Source organism: Myxine glutinosa, chromosome 2, assembly GCF_964187855.1.
Source record: "Myxine glutinosa chromosome 2, kmMyxGlut1.1, whole genome shotgun sequence".
Lineage (NCBI taxonomy): Eukaryota > Metazoa > Chordata > Myxini > Myxiniformes > Myxinidae > Myxine > Myxine glutinosa.
In genome coordinates, this window is record NC_136262.1 from 223,168,715 (window position 1) to 223,190,357 (window position 21,643).

At 51.3% G+C, this 21,643-nt stretch overlaps 1 pseudogene; it reads left to right on the forward strand.

Annotated features, from left to right (window-relative positions):
• The first annotated feature begins 1,764 nt into the window (after positions 1 to 1,764).
• Positions 1,765 to 16,998, forward strand: LOC137411928 (uncharacterized; annotated as a pseudogene).
• Positions 16,999 to 21,643: the final 4,645 nt, after the last annotated feature.

Below are 21,643 nucleotides of genomic sequence, written 5' to 3' on the forward strand. Positions count from 1 at the left end.
TAGTTGTGGGTGTGAGTCTAATAGAATAGCTGCTCAACGCATTAGGAGGGACATATCTCGTGTAAAGAATGTCGCACACATGGGTCAGAAGAAATGTTAGGGGGATTACACCTATGTGTCACATTAAAAGTAAAAGTAAAATTGAGTGCCAGACTCTACCGGTCGTTCCGACTAAGGTCGACTCGGGACGAGTCTGGTCAGAGAGGGGGGTCGTGTTGTGGTTTTGTAAATATAGGCAACCCCCCTTTTACTTAGTTGCACCACAACATGTAGCCTTGCTTTAGCCAGTTATTTCTTATTAAATGTTAAGTTTAGTCTCCTTCCCAGTGTTAGTATGCGTTGAGGCAGGTAAGTAAGGGTAGGCCTCATTGGGACTGGAATGCCATGTGCTGGGCCTAGGACAAGTCGAGGAGGCCCGAGGGAGGAGCCGGAGGGTGTGGCTGGTAAGCAGAAACAGCCAAGGGAGCTAAAAGGGAGTGGCCAACCACGGCAGCCAATGGGAGCTAAAGGGGAGTGGCCAGCAACGGCGGCCAGTGGAGGCCCTTGGAACATTCTGGTGGGAATCCGGGGGGGCTATAAAACCCGGCCCAGACCCCTGTTCTCTCTTCTCTGCCCGCGCACCCTGTCAAGAAATCTCTCTCTCTGTCCCGGGATTCTGAAGCTCTCAGCACTCTCTGCCCAAGCGATCTCTCTCGTGGCCCTGTACTCCAACGATCTCCCTGCACGTGCGCGATTGCCTCACCGACTTCGGGACACGCTGCGGAGATTCCCTTATGTGCACGGCTGAAGCCGACGTCCCTGCTGCGAACATCCTCGAGGGGAGATGCCCAACGAGCCATTCGGGGCGAACTGCACTGAGCGGCCACGCTTCGAGCGCGTCCTCTCCTTCCTACCTTTCCCCGAGTGAGTCGGAGGGCCCTTGTCTGAAAGCGTAGGTAAGAACGGTTAAGTTTCTCTCCTGTGTCTCTTTTCTCTGACCGTGTACATTTGCTCATAAACCTGTGTTGTTTCCAACTTGGCCGTTTACGTCTTTTCACCATTGGCCTCGCATTGCACGAGATAAAACCGCTCGATCGAGTTCATTCATAGTAATTAACGGCACGAGTTACGTGACACGCAAACCGCTCGGGCGTATCAGACCAGCGTGACTCGTGTGAGGTCCAGCCCCCGTCCTCGCAGCGGCGCATGTTTCGAAGGTACTCGGGTTCTTGACCGGAAACCCTTCCATGCACTTGCTGCGGGTTTGGCGGTTGGAATTACTCAGCAATCCGCCCCCATGAGTGTAAAGTGGGTAGTGGACTCGAAGCTCGAGGGGGAGAAGGGCTTAATCCCCCCTCAGTACGTCGGCGGGCTCGAGATCCGCAACTATATATATATATGCATTCCACCCTCTGCTATCGCGACTTCAGCTATCGCGTTTCTCTGCTATTGCGGCTACCTAAAAAGCTGCGCAAACACACGACTATCGCGCCCTAAATACGGGCTATTGCGCACCGGAAATGATGGCAAAAATTCAAACAGTCCGGGTGCTACGTCATCACCGAGCGTGGCGTGATTCACGTGCTGATTGGTTGTAACGTCAGGACGTCAGGGGCACTGTGATTGGCCCCCGGTGCCCGCCATTCAAGTGGGCGTTGCCTCAGAGTGAAATATTCCTCTTGGTAAGTGTGACGTAACGCGCGCGTCATAATTCTGCTTCGGGGTCCAAACACAAAACCGCTGGAGCCAAACACCAGCTGGACTCAGTGAGACAAGGGCTCGGTCATGCCGCAGTGTTGCGTTCCTGAGTGTGTAAATAGATCAGATACCAACCAAGAACTGTCTTTATTCCGATTTCCTGCTAATGAAAAACAAACGCTGAAGTGGCTTAAGCTGATAAAATTAATTAGTTTGTATAATATGGCATAAGCCACCACACAGTGTCAGTGTACTGCTGTGTTGTGTACAGACTGCAATACCCAGCAGATACCCAACCACTCGCTCCCCCTCCACCCCATACATATATTCCCTTCAATATCCCTCACTACCCTCCTCCACCTCTACCCCCCTAAATAATAGGTCATATCAAACCCTCCTCTTCACACACATACAGATGCTTCCCTCTATTCCCACTCCCACACTTATTACCCTCCTTCTACACATACACAATTAATCCCTCTCAGATATTTCACAGTATCCCTCCCCCTACCCACAAATCACCTCCGCCCCCCCCCCCCACCCTCCTCACAAACACACAAATATTTCCCTGTCCATATTCCCCCACCACACACACCCTCTTCTTACTCACAAAACAATCATTCAGTATTTACTACTAGACTAACATAAACTTTGTTTTTTTCAGACGCAAAGATTTCATCCCCACTTGCAACTCTCGAGTGTGCAGCTGGCACTTCTCCAATGGAAAGGATGAGGGACCATCACGGTTTTCATGGAACTCGGACAAGACCTTCAACTTTCCTAATCCTGAACCGAAAACTCATGTGCGACGTCGGAAACGCAAACAGCTGTTGGAGAACTCTGTGGATGAGAATGAAGACGATGCATTCCAAGGCTTCTTGGTTTTAGCAGATGCTGCTGCGAGCACAGTGAACAGTACAAGTTCTGTAACAGCTGGTGAGACTATTTTACAAATAGAAAAGGACATGCTGATCAAGGAAAATGAAACCCTGAAAAAAGAACTTGAGAGACAGAAACAAACATTTTCCTTCAAACAAATAGAAAATGATGCTGATAAAGTTCAGTACTATACAGGTTTGCCAGATGTCGCCACTGTGAGATTCCTGGAACAGTTACTGGGGAGATTTGAACTGACCTACCACATCACCTGGACTGTACAGATGTTGGCACTTGTTGACCAATTGTTGTTGACCCTAATGAAGCTGAGACTCAACTTGGGCAATTTAGATCTGGCAACCAGATTTAACTGTAGTACTGCCACTGTGACCAACATCTTCACTACAGTTGTGTGCGCTCTATGACATTCTGTATGTTGGGATGATGGAGAACAACATTCCGTCCATAGCCAAGAACCAGAAGTGTCTTCCATCTTGTTTTCTTCCGTTTCCGAACTGTAGAATTGTCTTCGGTTGTACCGAAGTAGCAGCGTCGAACACAGAAAAACTGGACACCCGTGTCATCTGTACAGTCAGTACAAAGGCAGACCAACACTTAAGTCACTAATTTGTGTTGCTCCGAATGGTGTGATGACTTTCGCCAGGGACCTCTATGGTGGGAGTGCTTCAGACAAAGCAATAACTTCAGACTGTGGAATCCTCAAGCAACTGCATCCAGGTGATATGATTCTCGCCGACAAAGGGTTCACCATCCGAGACATTGTGTGTGTATATGTATTGTTACGGATTCGTCACTTCTGTCTTTGTGGTTTTCATCCACTGGAAGCATTTTTGGTTTCTTATACTATTATTGTTACAGTTTGAGTGTGAAATGGAGATCACTGTCTTCAAAGGTAAAAATTAGTGTTTCAAAAGAAAAACGAAATGGATCGGGAGAAACCGGAAGAGGAAGAAGAAGAAGAAGCTGGAGCAGATCGAGAGATCGGGAAAGGAAGGCCGATCTGCTTTGAGGTGTCGAGCGGACGCTGTGGGGCATTGGTCACGAGTGAATATTGGTTTCCCCAGGAAAGGGATTCCTGTGACAGTGTCGCTATTGCTGTGGCAGATAAACCTGCGTGACGGGTTTTGCTTTTGGTTCCGAAAGTGCATAATTGCTGGAGAGCAGGTACACCTCCATTACGGGCCTGTCTGCCATTTCACCTCGCACCAGCCATTTCACCTCGCACCAGCCGTTAGCCTGGTTCTCGTGTGTGTCGTGGATTTCGCTTGGGAATTCGCGGTTCTCCGCTTGGGAACTGCTGCTCATTCATGTCAGCGTTATTGTCTGGTGAACCGAAGGTGTGAATTCCCAGTCGCCTTTTGGGTGAACTTTTGCCTGACCGACGTCGGCCCGACACCTCACCAAGTGGCTCTTCGGCAGCGTCGACTGTCGGCCGTCCTGGGTTCAGGTATCGGTGTGACCTTTTTCTTGTGATCTCCGGAGCGTGGATCGACTTTGACCTGGTGTCGTGACAGCGACTTTGGTGGTGTTACAGTTCACTCACGTGGAGTACCGTGAGTTATTGAGTTAAGAAACTGGTGGTACCATCATAGGAATTATATGGTGTTTGCTGTGCAATTGAGGTTTTCTTGTACTTGCGCACGTTGTTATTATTGTGTGATTTTAATACAATACTTGGGTTTTGTAACAACTGATTGGTGTGGTTCCACCATTGGTCATTGGCACACATAATAGCACATCTTTCTACCGTGACTCCTTTCGGGGCTCAGAGGTACACCGTGACCGGGGTTTGGGGAGGAGCACGTAACAGAAATTGGGGGCTCGTCTGGGATAGAATTCCCTAACATTCCCAAAATTCCCAAATTTTGGAATTTTCTAACATTCCCAAATTTGTATTTCTGAAAGTTTGGAATTTTTTGTGTGAAGGTTAACAGGTGTTAACTAATAGTCACCATGGTGTTTGAAGTAGAAAAGTTTGTGACGTCCCCTAACGAGGCACAGTTCCAGGCGTTAAAAAGATCGGAACTCATGATATTGGCCAAATATTGTAACTTGGAGGTCCGAGTTAGTATGAAGAAAGCAGAGATTCAGACATTGGTGGTAGAATCTCTAGTGGGACAAGGAACATGGGACGTAGCCCATGCCCATGTTCATGTTCGTAGCATAGAACATAGCCTTGGATAGGTTACCAGAGGAAAAAGGAAATATGGAGCTCCGGAAAATGGAGATGCAACTGCAGAGCCAGGAAAGGTTAAAAGAGTTGGAATGGAAAGCAGAAAAGGAAAGAGCAGAGGAAAGAGCAGAACATGAACGAGAACTCGAGGAGAGAAGAGCAGAGGAAAGAAGAGAGGAAAGGAGAGCCGAAAGGGAGTTAAAGGAATGGGACATGGAGTATCAGAGGGAACTTAAACTCAAGGAGCTTGAATTATTGGGGGAACGGAGAGAAGTAGTATCCATGCCGGCTAGTTCGACAACCAGTCATAACTCTTGGGATGTTGGTAGGCATGTGAGGCTGGTTCCACCCTTCAATGAAAAGGAGGTAGCCAAGTTCTTTTTACACTTTGAGAAGGTGGCTCAAATGTTAAAATGGCCTGTGGGGTCCTGGACTATGTTAGTACAAAGTGTTCTGGTGGGTAAATCTCAAGATATCTATTCGGCTTTACCAATTGACCAATGTGCAGATTATGAGATAGTGAAGAAAGCCATTCTCAAAGCCTATGAATTGGTCCCTGAAGCTTACCGACAAAAATTTAGGAATGCCAGGAAGAGGGAGAGTGAGACCCATGTGGAGTTTGCCAGAATGAAGGAAACTATGTTTGATAGGTGGTGTGACTCGAAGGAGATTGGGAAAGACTTCAACCGTTTATGACAATTGATCTTGGTGGAGGAATTCAAACAGTGTGTCCACGTGGACATTAAAGTGCATCTGGATGAAAAAAAGGTACCAGAGTTGTATGAGGCAGCAACAGTGGCAGATGACTATGCCTTGACACACCAGATGGAGTTCCACAAACCTAACTTCCCACCTAGAGTTAGCCAGGGGAGTTATGGTAAATCAGGTTCGGAGAACAAATTTTCATGGAGGCGGCCTAGAGAGGACTATGGGGAAAAATCTGATACCGCGACTTTTAGGAATCAGAAGACTGCAGTTCCAAGGCAGACCTATCTTCCGGGGGGCAAGGCAGACCACGAGTTTTTCATCCGGGCCTACTTGCGCTTTTTGCAAGAAACCTGGGCATTTGATGTCCCAATGTTACGCCCTGAAAAGGAAAAATCAGGAGCGAAGTCAGACTAGTGCAACTCCGAATGCGTTGGCCAATGCGAGAAATCGTTCTTGGAGGACAGTGCCCTGTGAAGGTTCCCATGCCAAAGTTACGGCATCACAGAATGACCTTGTCCAAGAGGGTTACAAACCTTTTATTTCCGAGGGGTTTGTGTCACTGGATGGGGACTTAACGAACCAGAGACCTGTTACGGTATTGAGGGACACAGGAGCACATCAATCTTTGATGCTTGAGGGCATTTTGCCATTGTCGGAGAAGACGGCAATGGGGGTTAGTGTTCTCTTACAGGGGGTTGGTGGCTATGTTAAAGCTCCTCTTCATGTAATCCATTTAAAGTCCGAGTTGGTGTCAGGACCGGTCACTGTGGGGTTACAAGCCACTCTTCCTGCAGAGGGAATCTCTTTTATTATCGGGAATGATTTGGCTGGGGGTCGAGTTTCTGGTGAAAAGCCAAGTATTGAAAATAACACAGCACAGTTTGAGCAGGAGATTCCGGGTATCTTTCCATCCTGTGCAGTGACTCGTGCTATGGGTAGGAAGTGCTCTGAAGAGAAGGAGAAGGAAGGCGATGTGGATTTGGGTTCCATAGGGATATTGGAGGAAAAGTCTGGAAGAGGTAATAGGAAAGGGAGTGACATCAAGGAACCTGAGAAAAAGGTGGCATCTGGACCAAAAGATAAAATGGAGTGTCCGTCGGAGACATCTGGGAACGAGGCTGAACAGATGGTGCTTGTCCGAAAGAGACCTGTTGAAGAGGAACACAGAGATTCGGAGCTCCAGTTTTATTGGTAAAGCCATTACAGAGGAAGAGGCTAGGAAGGTACCTGTTGGTTACTTCATGAAAGGGGAAATACTCATGAGAAAATGGAGACCACCGGAGGTGCCAGCAAATGACGAGTGGAAAGTTCATTACCAAATTGTGGTGTCACCGCCATACCGGAAGGAGATATTGAGTTTGGCACATGAGACACCTTTGGCCGGGCACCTTGGAGTGAACAAGACATGTGACAGAATTTTGGTACATTTTTTGCTGGCCAGGATTGCGACGTGATGTGGCGGAGTTCTGTAAATCTTGCCATTCTTGCCAGGTGGTGGGAAAACCTAATCAGAAAGTCCCTTCTGCACCTTTAAAACCAATTCCAGCTTTTGAAGAGCCATTCAGCTGAGTGATTTTTGACTGTGTAGGCCCTTTACCTAAAACTAAGGCTGGACATCAGTATTTGTTGACCATCATGTGCGCTTCCACGAGGTTCCCAGAAGCAGTGCCTCTTAGAAAAATTACTGCGGCAGTTATTGCGAAGGCCTTGATTAAATTTTTCACTTTGGTTGGCCTGCCTGAGGTCATCCAGTCTGATCAGGGTTCCAATTTCATGTCAATGCTTTTTCAGCAAGTGGTACACCTGTTGGGAGTGGAGCAAGTAAGATCAAGTACTTACCATCCCGAAAGCCAAGGGGCCTTGGAAAGGGTTCACCAGACATTGAAGAATATGATCAGAACGTATTGCTTTGAATGTGACAAGGATTGGGATGAGGGAATACCCTTATTGTTGTTTGCTACGAAGGAATCTGTTCAGGAGTCATTGGGATTCCGTCCTTTTGAAATTGTGTTTGGACACGCCGTTCGAGGACCATTGAAATTGGTGAAAGAACAGTGGCTACAGGAGGAGTCGCAGTCAACAGTGGTCGAGTATGTGTCAACGGTTAGGCACAGATTGGCAAAGGCTTGTGAAGTTGCGAGAGGAAACTTGAAAGTGACACAGGATAAAATGAAAGTGAGACATGACAAGAAATCTCAGATAGGAAATTTCAGTCCTGAGGACCGGGTGTTAGTGTTGCTTCCTGTTTCAGGTCAGCCACTACAGGCTAGGTATTTTGGTCCCTATGCAATCGAAAGGAGGGTTAATGAGACAGATTACGTGGTGACAACTCCCGACCGACTGAAAAAGCGGCAGCTGTGTCATGTCAACCGACTGAAGAAATATTATGAGAGGAAGCCTGTGGAGAAAATGGTTCCTGTCTCACCTGTCGTGCCTGTAGTCGGGGTGCAAGAGAATCCAGAGGTTGAGGCCGGTGTGAAGTTTGATAACATTGATGACCAGGCTTGTCCCAGATTGACGAACGCGGAGGTGTTGAATAATTTCGATGAGAGATTAGGTCATGATGAGGGAACAACAAGGACAACTATCCAGCCTAATTTTTTGAGTTTGTACATTTGTTCACAGATGTACCTTGTCGTACTGACTTGTTATATCATGATATTGAGGTGGGGGAAGCCACTCCTGTGAAACAACACCCCTATCGGATTAACCCTGTGAAGATGGATTATCTTCGGAAGGAGGTTCAGTATATGTTGGAGAATGACATCATCGAACCAAGCAGCAGTGAATGGAGCTCACCATGTGTGTTGGTTCCAAAACCCGATGGCAGTTTTCGCTGTTCGGATTTAAAACGGGTTAATGCAGTAACCAAGACCGACTCATATCCCATCCCGAGGATTGATGATTGTATTGATAGAATAAATTAAATGAATGAATGATCGTTTTAAGCCCATTTTCCCCGCTAGAGTGGGGGTTAGCCATGACAATCATGGTTCCCTGTTTGCGGCAATGTTTTTATGGCCGGATGCCCTTCCTGATGCCAACCCTTGGTCGCCTCTTACGATGCACAAGGATACGGTGTACCTATTCTAAATCGGGGTACTCACCATGATCATTCATCCCAGCAAGCTGGTACTCGATTTGCCGACCTCGGAAGGATGACAGGCTGCGTCAACCCCCCTGGCGTTAATTCAGCGATCGACCGGGATTCGAACCCAGGATCCTAGGATCCCAAGCTGGCACCTTAACCGCTAAGCCAACACCAGGCTTAGCTAAATTTAGCCCAGCTAAATTTGTAAATAAATTTGACTTGCTGAAAGGGTATTGGCAGATTCCTCTTACTGATCGAGCCAAGGAAATCTCGGCTTTAGTCACACCAAATGGGTTGTATCAGTACAAGGTTCTTCCCTTTGGATTGAAAAACGGGCCTGCTACATTTCAACGGCTGATTAATAAGCTTATTGCAGACCTTGAGGGGGTGGAGGCTTATCTGGATGATGTCATCATCCACACCATGACCATGGAAGATCATCTTGAACAAATTCAGGCATTTTTCAAGAAACTCACCGAGGCAGGGTTGACCATCAACTTATCTAAGAGTGAGTTTGTAAAAGCCCAGGTGGTGTTCCTAGGCCATGTAGTAGGTCAGGGTCAGGTGCAACCGGTGACAGCCAAGATAGAAGCCATTGATCACTTCCAAGTTCCAAAAGGGAAGAAGGAGCTTATGAGATTCTTGGGTATGGCTGGTTGGTACCGGCGGTTCTGCAGGAATTTTTCTGATGTGGTAGCCCCTTTAACGAATTTGCTGAGGAAAGAGACCAAGTTTGTTTGGGATGACAAATGCCAGGCTGCCTTTGCCCACGTCAAAGCGATATTAATGAGCTCTCCTGTCCTAGCAGCGCCGGATTTTCAAGAACCTTTCAAGTTGGCCATTGATGCAAGTGATGTGGGGGCTGGCGCAGTTCTATTACAGGAAGATGGTGATGGCGTGGTTCACCCAGTGTGCTACTATTCGAAAAAGTTTAACAAACATCAGGAAAATTATGCCACTGTGGAAAAAGAGACTCTTGCTCTCCTGCTAGCGCTTCAGCATTATGAGGTGTATCTGGGAACTACTACCTTTCCTATAAAAGTCTTCACTGATCACAAACCCCTTAACCGTCATTCAAAAAAATGAAAAATAAAAATCAGAGGTTGATGAGATGGAGTTTGTCTTTGCAGGAGTTCAACTTGGAAATCGGGCATGTAAAGGGCAGGGACAAGGTCGTTGCCGATGCTTTATCCAGAGTGAACTAACTTTGAAAATTCCTGTAAGTTGTTTGGAAGTTTTGTTGCTTTCTTCTGGGGAATATTAGTTATTGCTGCTCACGTGAGTTGATCAGCCATAGGTTGATTGTTAGTTTTGGGTGTGAGTTTTACTTTTGTTTGTTAAAGCGGGTTTTTGCATGAAAAGAAAGTTTTCACTATGTTCAAACTTTCTTTCTTGAGGGTGGGGAGTGTTACGGATTCGTCACTTCCGTCTTTGTGGTTTTCATCCACTGGAAGCATTTTTAGTTTCATATACTATTATTGTTACACAGGGTTACCCTGTTACACAGGGTATACACAGGGTTTTTTTTTTTTTTTTTTTTTAATACTATTATTGTTACACTTTGAGTGTGAAATGGAGATAACTTTCTTCAAAGGTAAAAATTAGTGTTTCAAAAAAGAAAAATGAAATAGATCGGGAGAAACCGGAAGAGGAGGAAGAAGAAGAGGCTGGAGCGGATCGAGAGATTGGGAAAGGAAGGCCGATCTGCTTTGAGGTGTCGAGCGGATGCTGGGGGGCATTGGTCACGAGCGAATATTGGTTTCCCCGGGAAAGGGATTCCTGTGACAGTGACACTAATGCTCTGGCAGATAAACCTGCGTGACGGGTTTTGCTTTTGGTTCCGAAAGTGAATCATTGCTGGAGAGCAGGTACGCCTACATTAAGGGCCCGTCTGCCATTTCACCTCGCACCAGCCATTTCACCACGCACCAGCCGTTAGCCTGGTTCTCGTGTGTGTCGTGGATTTCGCTTGGGAATTCGCGGTTCTCCGCTTGGGAACTGCTGCTCGTTCATGTCAGCGTCATTGTCTGGTGAACTGAAGGTGTGAATTCCCAGTTGCCTTTTGGGTGAACTTTTGCCTGACCGATGTCGGCCCGACACCTCACCAAGCGGCTCTTTGGCAGCGTCGACTGTTGGCTGTCCTGGGTTCAGGTCTCGGTGCAACCTTTTTTTTTTTTCTTGTGATCCCCGGTGCGTGGATCGACTTTGACCTGGTGTGGTGACAGTGACTTTGGGGGTGTTACAGTTCGCTCACGTTGAGTACCGTGAGTTATTGAGTTAAGAAACTGGTGGTACCATCATAGGAATTATATGGTGTTTGCTGTGCAATTGAGGTTTTCTTGCACTTGCGCAAGTTGTTATTATTGTGTGATTTTAATACAATACTTGGGTTTTGTAACAACTGATAGGTGTGGTTTCACCATTGGTCATTGGCACACATAATAGCACATATTTCTGCCGTGACTCCTTTCGGGGCTCGGAGGTACACCATGACCGGGGTTTGGGGAGGAGCACATAACAGTGTGTGTGTGTGTGTGTGTGTGTGTGTGTGTGTGTGTGTGTGTGTGTGTGTATTCCGTGTGCTGCTTCCTTGCTTGATACTTAGCATTTACTTAGTGGATAGAGTATGGAGTATGGATAAATAACCATAGGTCGGCAACCACGGAGAGGAGGAAATTCCAACTTAATTACACCCACAGAGTGCCGTCAGTCCGCACCCCCACTCCCAACCAGCTCAGACTGTTTGTGTGATGTTATAACCGTAGTCCCCGAGCTCAGGGGGTTTTATTTGAGTTTCATTTACCAAAAGGTCTGAGAGTTGTTTCCCGGGTAAAATTATCTGTCGGATTAAAAAATCAATTTCTCAGAAAAATCTACCTGGACGTTTTTCCACAATATGCTCTTGAAGTGGGGTACCCCCCCCCCCTCCCACCCCCACCCCACCTTCCGCCTAATTGCAATATTAAAGCACGGCGTTACGCGCGCTGCTTGCGAGCAAGGAGGAAGCGGACAAGCGGAAACTTATAAGCGTCTTTATTTGAGGAGCTCACTGTAACACCAGCGCGCTCCGGGCTGCGCGCCCCGTGTATATCCTCAGGCCATGCCTAACCCTCGGGCGTGGCCGCCGCCCACTTGGTGCGCGGAATGATGTCACCACGCCAGTGGGCTTTCATGTCCGCCACACGCGCCCCCCCCAGAATTCCCACGCACCTGGAGGGCCAGTTTGCGGGGCAAACGGATGACCCGGCCGAAGCGCCCCCTGGCGATCGGCGGCGTCCGGGGTGCAGGGATGCCAGGTGGTATGCCCCTGGCTGCCCCTGGGATGGGTGCAGGACCGGGGGGCGGCATGGCGGCGGGGCTGGGCGGTGCCGGGGGTCCGCCCGCAGGGGGGCGGCCCCGACGCGGGGGTCGGGCCACTGGCGGTAGATGGTCCACGTCGAGGTGGGCCGGCTTGAGGCGGTCTACAGAAACGCGGTCAGGAGTACCGCCGATGTCCAGGGTGAAGTGCTTCGCCCCGGTCTCCAGCACGCGGAAAGGCCCATCGTACGGGGGCCGCAGTGGTGTCCGGTGGGCATCGTGGCGGACGAAGACGTACTCCGCCGTGCGAAGCTCCGGGGCGACGTGCGTCGGTGGGTGCCCGTGGCATGCCGTTTGCACCGGGGCGAACCTCTGGGCGGGCTCTTGCAGAACGGAGCGCTGCTGTGCCGCGGACCATGGTGCCGTGGAGTCGGGGAGGAACTCGCCCGGCACCCGCAGCGGTTGCCCGAAGACCAACTCCGCCGCGGATGCGCGCAGGTCCTCCTTGGGCGCCATCCGGAGGCCCAGCAGGACCCAGGGGAGCCTGTCGACCCAGCCGCTGTCGCGGAGGGTGGCCCGGAGCGCGGCCTTCAATGAGCGGTGAAATCGCTCACACAGGCCGTTAGCCTGGGGGTGGTAGGCCGTGGTTCGGTGCAGCCGGACCCCGAGCCCCTGCACGACCGCCCCCCAGAGCTCCGAGGTGAACTGGGGGCCGCGGTCGGACGAGATGCCTGAGGGGGCGCCGAACCGGGCGACCCAGGTGGCGATGAAAGCCTGCGCGACGTCCGCCGCCGTCGTTGACGCCAAGGGCACGGCCTCCGGCCACCGGGTGGTGCGGTCCACCATGGTGAGGATGTGGGTGAAACCCCGCGAGGGGGGCAGAGGTCCCACCAGGTCCACGTGGACGTGGTCAAACCGGCGTTCCGGCACCGTGAACGGGGCCAACGGGGCCTGGGTGTGCCGGTGCACCTTGGCGCGCTGGCACGCGAGGCACGTCCTGGCCCAGCTGCGGACGGCCTTCCGGAGGCCATGCCAGACGAACTTGTCGGCGATCAACCTTTGGGAGGCCCTCGCGCCCGGGTGGGACAGGCCGTGGATGGCGTCAAAGACCTGGCGCTGCCAGCCCACGGGCACGATGGGGCGAGGCCGCCCGAGGGAGACGTCGCACAAGAGGGCCGCGCCCGCGCCGTCGAACGGCACCTCGGTGACGCGGAGGCCCGTGACAGCGGTCCGCAAGGCCTGGACGTCGGGGTCAGCGGCCTGGTCCGCTGCCATCCGGGCATAGTCGATGCCGAGGTGGACTGCGTGGGCGACGGCCCGGGAAAGGCAATCCGCCACCGGGTTGTCCTTCTCCGCGACGTGCCGGATGTTTGTCGTGTACTCGGACACGGCCGATAGGTGATGCTGCTGCCGGGCCGACCACGGCTCGGTGACCTTGCCCATCGCGAAGATCAGCGGCTTGTGGTCGATGAAGGCCGTGAACGCACGCCCTCGAGCAGATGGCGGAAGTGCCTGACCGCCAAGTGAAGCCCGAGCAACTCGCGGTCGAAGGTACTGTAACGGCGTTCGGGCGGGCAAAGCTGCCGGCTAAAGAACGCCAGCGGTTGCCAAGCCCCACGCACCCATTGCTTGTGCACCGCGCCCACCGCGTAGTCCGAGGCGTCGGTGGTGAGGGCGATCGGTGCATCGGGCACCGGGTGCGCGAGCATGGTGGCGTTAGCCAAGGCGAGCTTCGCGCCCGTGAACGCCGTGTCCATCTGCTCGGTCCAGGTAACGTCGCCTTTGCCCGGCTTACCTCGGAGAGCTTCGTGCAGGGGGCGCAGGAGCTGGGCGATACGAGGCAGGAACCGATGGTAAAAGTTCACCATGCCCAGGAACTCCTGCAGCCCTCTGATCGTGCGGGGGCGCGGAAACCCCTTCACCGCCTCCACCTTGGCCGGCAGGGGGACGGCTCCGTGCCTGGTGACACGGTGCCCCAGAAAATCGATTACGGTGACGCCGAACCGGCACTTTGCGGGGTTCACAATCAGGCCATGCTGGCCCAGGCGTTCGAAGAGCGTGCGGAGGTGGCGTAGGTGCTCTTCGCGGGACGCGCTGGCGACGAGGATATCGTCCAGGTAGACGTAGACAAAATCCAAGTCACGCAGGACGCTGTCCATCAGTCGCTGGAACGCCTGAGCCGCATTCTTCAGACCGAAGGGCATCCGCAGGAACTCGAAGAGTCCGAATGGCGTGATGACCGCCGTCTTCGGGACGTCCTCCGGCCTGACGGGGACCTGATGGTAGCTGCGTATGAGGTCCACCTTCGAGAAGAAGGACATGCCCGCCAAACGGGCGGAAAAGTCCTGAATGTGGGGGACGGGGTAGCGGTCGGGAGTGGTGGCGTCATTGAGACGGCGATAGTCCCCGCACGGTCGCCATCCCCCGCGGGGCTTCGGCACGATGTGCAGCGGCGACGCCCAAGCACTCTCCGAGCGCCGAACGATGCCGAGTCGCTCCAGGGTAGCGAACCCCGCTTTTGCCACCGCCAGCTTCGTCGGCTCGAGGCGGCGTGCCCGGGCGTAGACCGGTGGCCCGATGGTGGGGATGTGATGGGCCACCCCGTGCTTGATGGCCCCCGCCGAGAAGGTGGGCCGCGTGAGGGCCGGGAAGCCGGCGAGGAGGCGGGTGAATTCGTCCGCTGCCGGAAGCGTACAGATCAACGTGGCCGGAACCTAACCGTTCGGCAAGCCGCTTGGCAAGCCGCTCGGCGAGCCGCTCGTTGAGCTGCTCGACGAGCTGGGCAGCGCACAAGCGAGCGAGCTGAACGTCTCGGCCTGGACAAGACGTCTGCGCTTTACGTCGCCCAGGAGCTCATTAGCGCACAGGAAGTCCGCGCCAAGCAGTGCCACGGGCACGTCGGCGGTGACGAACGTCCATCGGAAAACCTGCCCTCCGAACCGCAGAGAGAGGCAGCGTTTTCCGTACGTACGGATGGGCGTCCCATTCGCGGCAAGCAGCGCGGGGCCCCCGCCCGCGGCGTGCTTGTCTGACGTACCGGCGGGAACGACACTCACCTGCGCTCCCTTGTCGCACAGGTAACGGCGCCCGGATAAGGTGTCCGTTATGAACAGCAGTCTGCTCGAACGGCCGGCGCTCATCGCCACTATTGAGCGCCGGCCCGGGCGTTTCCCAACCTGTTGAAGGAGCATGGCGGATGACACTGCCGAGCCTTGTGGCCGAACTTGGCGTGGAACCAGCACCAGGTGGTGGAGCTGGAGGAGTGCGGCTGGCTCCGCCAGGCCGGTGGAGTTGGCGGTTTTCGCCGCGGCGGTGGGCGGGGCGTGGCGGCGGTCACAAGGTGCGTATCAGCATGCTGCGTATGCTGTGTAAGCTGATGCCGTGGATCAGCATCATCAGCAGCATCAGCGTCGAGGTCCGTGACGGCCGCACCGGCTCTCGCCCGCGTGTCCGAAGCCGCGAAGTACCTGTCCGCCTCGGCTGCCAATGCTCGGGGTTCCGTTAGCACGGTCCCGGCCAACGCGAGGCGAACCTGCGCTGGAAGTTGGCGACGGAAAAGCGCCCGGAATAGAGAACCGGGGGCTTCGTCGCCCAACAGTGACAGCATATGGTCCATTCGGACCGACGGGCGCGTGTCGCCGAGCTCGGGGAGATCCAGGAGGCGGTCGGCCCGTGCGTCGTCCGTGAGGCCGAACGTGGCTAGGAGTAGCCGCTTGAGTGCCTCGTACTTGTGGCCGTCCGGTGGGTGGCGAAGGACGGACACAACTCGAGCGGCCGTGCCGGGTCCGAGGGAGGCGACGACGTGGCAGTAGCGCGTGTCGTCGCCGGTGAGGCGCCGAAGCTGAAATTGGGCTTCGGCTTGGACGAACCAGACTTCGGCCTGGGCCTCCCAAAATTCTGGAAGTTTAATCGACATTGCGTTGTTGGCCATGGCAATGGCGTCGTGTGTGGAAGGATCGCTCCGGCAGATCCAATGTCGAGGGTCACCAGTAAAGCGCGGCGTTACGCGCGCTGCTTGCGAGCAAGGAGGAAGCGGACAAGCGGTAACTTATAAGCATCTTTATTTGAGGAGCTCACTGTAACACTAGCGCGCTCCGGGCTGCGCGCCCCGTGTATATCCTCAGGCCACGCCTAACCCTAGGGCGTGGCCGCCGCCCACTTGGTGCGCGGAATGATGTCACCACGCCAGTGGGCTTTCGTGTCCGCCACAATATCGTGATTTTACGTTACACTCACACGACATTTTGCTGCAATATCGCATACAATTTTGGCTTTGTGCTGTTTTGTCTTGGAAAGGTGTAAAACTGTACTGATCAATCAAATAAGGTATCAAATGAAAAGGTGTCACAGGCTCCATTTTCGTGTTTGGACCCGGAAACAGAATTATGACGCAGCGCGTTACGTCACGGCTTACCAAGAGGATAGCAGCGTCCAAACCTTTTTTTGTGATATAACATAGGCCGATATACTCCGACCCCGTCCTCCCACCATTGCCCAGTGCAATGCGGCGGCACCTGCAAGGGAAATGAAGAAGAGGAAGAACTTACCTTGCGCTCAGAAATTCGAAATTGTGCAGTTGATATCCAATGGTGAAACAAAGCGAAGTGTTGGAAAGAAATTTGGGACAAATGAGTCAACAGTGCGAGGTGTTTACCAAAACCGTGACCATATCAAGGCCCATATGAATCTTGCCTCATCAGAAGCAGGTGCCCAAGCTATGCGAAGCCATAATCAATTGCTCCTCAAGACAGAACAATTACTAGGACGATATCTGGAGAGGCAAGCAAAGCGAAACTTGGCGATTGATACTCGTGAAATTATGGACACTGCCAAGGACATTTATTCTGCTGTGGCTCGTAAGATGGGTATGCAACAACCTCCAGTCTTTCTTGCATCCAAAGGGTGGGTAGATAAGTTCATGTCCCGTCATAAAGTGAAAAGTGTTAAGATATCTGGCGAGGCGGCAAGTGGGGACAAGTCTGCAGCCCGTGAGTACCCTGAATCTCTAAAAAATATTTTCGAGTTTTTGCCACGAAACACGACTTCCTTGATCCAGCCCCTCGATCAGGAGATCATATCAGTTGTGAAGGCGTCCTATTCCACAAGGCAATTTAGGAAGATGCGGCAGGCAACTAAAGACACCGCCTTTATCTAGCAATTGCTGGACAATGAGGATGAGGCCATGGTTCAATGGGATACTGAGGCAGAACAAAAAGTGATTCGGTATTGGAAAAACAACAATGTGAAACAGGCTATCGACTTAATGGTAGACTGCTGGAACAATGTTACCCCTGCCACTATCAATCATGCCTGGCGTAAAATTTTGGAAGGTCTGCCTGAGGACCGCCAGGTGGCTGTGCCAGGTACGTTAGACTGTTGAGGCAGAAGTAGAGGCAGCGGCGGCAGAGGCACGCCAAATTCCTGGAGCTGGTTTTGCCGAGACTAATGGTGAGGACATCCGAGAAATGATACAGCCAGCTGCAGTTACTGTCGACGAAATAATTGAGGAAGATGATGTGGCACAATAAGAGGACAGTTCAGGAGAGGATGAGGGAGGTGTAAATGTGAGGCGTGAGGGCTTATCCATGGCCGACATCAAGAAGATGATAGACTTGGGTTGCCAGCTATGCCACCTCCTTGAACAAGATTTAACAATCAACAGCGAAGCAAGGTGCTCCTTTATTAATAAGGCACTGGCAGGTTACGAGGAGCAGTATCACGCATTTGGCACATATGTTAGTTTGGCGAATGTGTTGGTTTGGCGCATGTGTTAGTTTGGCGGATGTGTTGGTTTGGCGCATGTGTTAGTTTGACGGATGTGTTGGTTTTGCGCATGTGTTAGTTTGGCGAATGTGTTGGTTTAGCGCATGTGATAGTTTGGCGGATGTGTTGATTTGGCGCATGTGTTAGTTTGGCGAATGTGTAGGTTTGGCGCATGTGTTAGTTTGGCGCATGTGTTAGTTTGGCGAATGTGTCGGTTTGGCGGATGTGTCGGTTTGGCGAATGTGTCGGTTTGGCGCATGTGTTGGTTTGGCAAATCTGTTGGTTTGGCACATGTGTTCCTTTGGCGAATGTTTTGGTTTGGCGCATGTGTTGGTTTGGCGCATGTGTTGGTTTGGCGCATGTGTTGGTTTGGCGCATGTGTTGGTTTGGTGCATGTGTTGGTTTGGTGCATGTGTTAGTTTGGCAAATCTGTTAGTTTGGCAAATGTGTTGGTTTGGCGCATGTGTTAGTTTGGCGCATGTGTTAGTTTCGCGAATGTGTTGGTTTGGCACATGTGTTAGTTTCGCGAATGTGTTGGTTTTGCGCTTGTGTTAGTTTGGCGGGTGTGTTGGTTTGGCACATGTGTTGGTTTGGCGAATGTGTTGGTTTGGCGCATGTGTTAGTTTGGCGCATGTGTTAGTTTGGCGAATGTGTTGGTTTGGCACATGTGTTGGTTTGGCGCTTGTGTTTGTTTGGCGCATGTGTTGGTTTGGTGCATGTGCTTGTATGGCGAATGTGTTGGGCTCGCACATGTGTTGGTTTGGCGAATGTGTTGGTTTGGCGAATGTGTTGGTTTGGCGCATGTGTTCGTTTGGCCAATGTGTTGGTTTGGTGCATCCGTTAGTTTGGCGAATGTGTCAGTTTGGCGAATGTGTCAGTTTGGCGGATGTGTTGGTTTGGCGAATGTGTTGGTTTGGCGCATGTGTTAGTTTGGCGGATGTGTTGGTTTGGTGCATGTGTTAGTTTGGTGAATGTGTTAGTTTGGCAAATGTCTTGGTTTGGCGAATGTGTTGGTTTGGCGCATGTGTTAGTTTGGCGCATGTGTTCGTTTGGCGCATGTGTTGGTTTGGCACATGTGTTAGTTTCGCGCATGTGTTAGTTTGGCGAATGTGTTGGTTTGGCGCATGTGTAAGTTTGGCGCATGTGTTAGTTTGGCGAATGTGTTGGTTTGGCGCATGTTTTAGTTTCACGCATGTGTTAGTTTGGCGAATGTGTTGGTTTGGCACATGTGTTAGTTTGGCGCATGTGTTAGTTTGGCGCATGTGTTAGTTTGGCGCATGTGTAAGTTTGGCGCATGTGTTAGTTTGGCGCATGTGTTAGTTTGGCAAATGTGTTGGTTTGGCGCTTGTCTTTGTTTGGCGGGTGTGTTGGTTTGGTGCATGTGTTGGTTTGGCGCATGTGTAAGTTTGGCGAATGTGTTGGTTTGGCACATGTGTTGGTTTGGCGAATGTGTTGGTTTGGCGCATGTGTTAGTTTGGCGAATGTGTTGGTTTGGTGCATGTGCTTGTATGGCGAATGTGTTGGGTTCGCACATGTGTTGGTTTGGCGAATGTGTTGGTTTGGTGCATGTGTTAGTTTGGTGCATGTGTTAGTTTGGCACATGTGTTTGTTTGGCACATGTGTTAGTTTGGCGAATGTGTTGGTTTGGCGCATGTGTTGGTTTGGCGCATGTGTTGGTTTGGCACATGTGTTGGTTTGGCGAATGTGTTGGTTTGGTGCATGTGTTGGTTGCCATGACCAGAGCCATAAACACAATTACCACATCACATAAAATATCAGCATTTGCCAGGAGCTTTGCTTTTCTTGTTTTGTAGATTGCTAATTTTCCGATAGAAATTAAGAAATTAACAAGAGCAGTCTCAGAGCGTTTTTTGTAACTAAGTGGTATTCCAAAAATAAAAACACGTGTAGAAAAAGAAAAGTTCATACGATTAAAAAAAGTTGATAAAAAACCAAAGAAGGGAGAGAGTCTTGCACAATCTACGTAAGCATGGAAAAGGTCTTCATAAATCGTACAAAAAGGGTATTCCACTGAATTATCCTCATTAAAACGATGTAATGAAACATTGGAGGGCAACACCATATGGGCGAGTCTCCAAGCAATATCACCAGTCCTTTTAACAATTGGTGAAACACATTGCAGACCATTGTGTTGTAAAATAATCAGCTCTACAACAGCGTCTCAGAAGGTGAGTTTAATCTGTATCGAACACCAGCAATATCTGAAAGAGAATTAGCAATCATCGGATCAATATATGTCAAGCATATAAGCAATAAGAGTGTCATAATCAAGCATGCAGGGAAGTGACATGAAAAGTAGTTCCCTTACCATTCTACGCATACACGTGGATAAAGCATGATAAATGTCTCAGGACTACGTCTCGGAGCTAAGTTCTTATAATAGCCACATAGTGGAGAGGTGCGGTAATGGCACCTGGGTCGCAACTTGGATACAATTTCACCACATTTTTCCCCGGGTTTAAAACCTCACTAGCAAGCCGGTTAGCATCAAGCATATAACTACAGTTGGCAGCTGATTCCATAAGAGTTACATCACGACCAGCCAAAACTATCAGGACGGCGAATCTCTCATCCCGTGCACGTGCGGTACACGTCAGGGCCCTCGGTGGCAACATCTAGATTGACCCCATCAGGAGTGTTTTCAGGCGACTGTGACGGGGGTGGTGCAATTATATCTGGCAGCTCGGGCGAGTGAGGGGGAGGAAGCGGCGGCGAATTCCCCAACACCGGGTTCCCCGAGCAGAGCTCGGTCCCCACGAGATCCCCGCAGGGTGCGAGTTGACGGACCGACACAGTTGACTCGCGTCCATCTGGCAGTTGGACTCGAGCATAATCAGGATTAGTTTGGAGGATCTGAACCTTGTCAATGAGTGGGTCGTATTTGCTCGCGTGCACCGCCCGTTTGAGAAATGCCGGACCGGGCTGAGCGAGCCACCCAGGCAGAGGGCGGACAGATCCCGTGCGACGCTGGTAACAAAATAAACGATCGTGTGGAATTTCATTTGTAGCCGTGCATAGGAGCGAGCGGATTAAATGAAGGGCCCCATGCACCATACCAGTCCATTGGTCCAGACGCAGGCCATGAGTCTTGAGGCCCAAAGAGATGGCCCTCCATATAGTGCCATTAAAGCGCTCCATGCAACCATTAGCGTGTGGGCTGTACGGGGTGGTGTAGGTAGACGCAATATTACGCTGCAACAGAAAGGCCCGCACATCCTGCGATAAGAACACCGCTCCTCGGTCGGTATGCACATACCCCGGATTCCCAAACATCGAAAACGGGTATTGCAGACATCGGATAACCGTAGCTGCGGATATATCGCTGCACGGGAAGGCAAAAGCAAATCTACTGGAGTACTCGTCCACAATGGTGAGGAGGTAACGAGAGGCCCCGGAGGCAGGTAGCGGCCCTTTGAAGTCCATTGCTAATCGGTCCCAGGGCTTAGTAGCCTGAATCGGTGTCCCCATGTCGGGTTTATAGAAGCGGGGTTTCAGTTCGTCGCAAACTGGACAAGAGCGACATAAACGATGAACGTCCTCGACAGAGTAGGACAAATTGCGGCTTCGCACAAAATGAGCCAGACGAGTCACCCCAGGGTGACACAAGGTATCATGGAGAATGCGTAAATCATCGGAGGAGTTTAAACTCGCGCAAACACCTGGTCTGGATAAAGCGTCTGCTGCGTGATTCTCCCACCCAGGGTGGTACTTGATACCAAAGCTATAATCAGCAAGCTCTATGCGCCAGCGAGTGATTTTCTCGTTTTTAATGCGCTGGGCATGTCTTGTGTCATACATGAAAGCAACACTCTGCTGATCGGTAATGACATCGAAGCGTTTACCTAGCAAATATGGTCTCCAATGACGCATCGACTCAACTATCGCATACGCCTCCTTTTCCACAGAATGACGTCGTTCAGCGGAGGATAACGTCCTTGAGAATAACGCCACCGGCTTCCCCCCTTGAGAGAGAGAGTAGCAGCGATGGCGTGATCCGACGCATCTGTAATGAAATT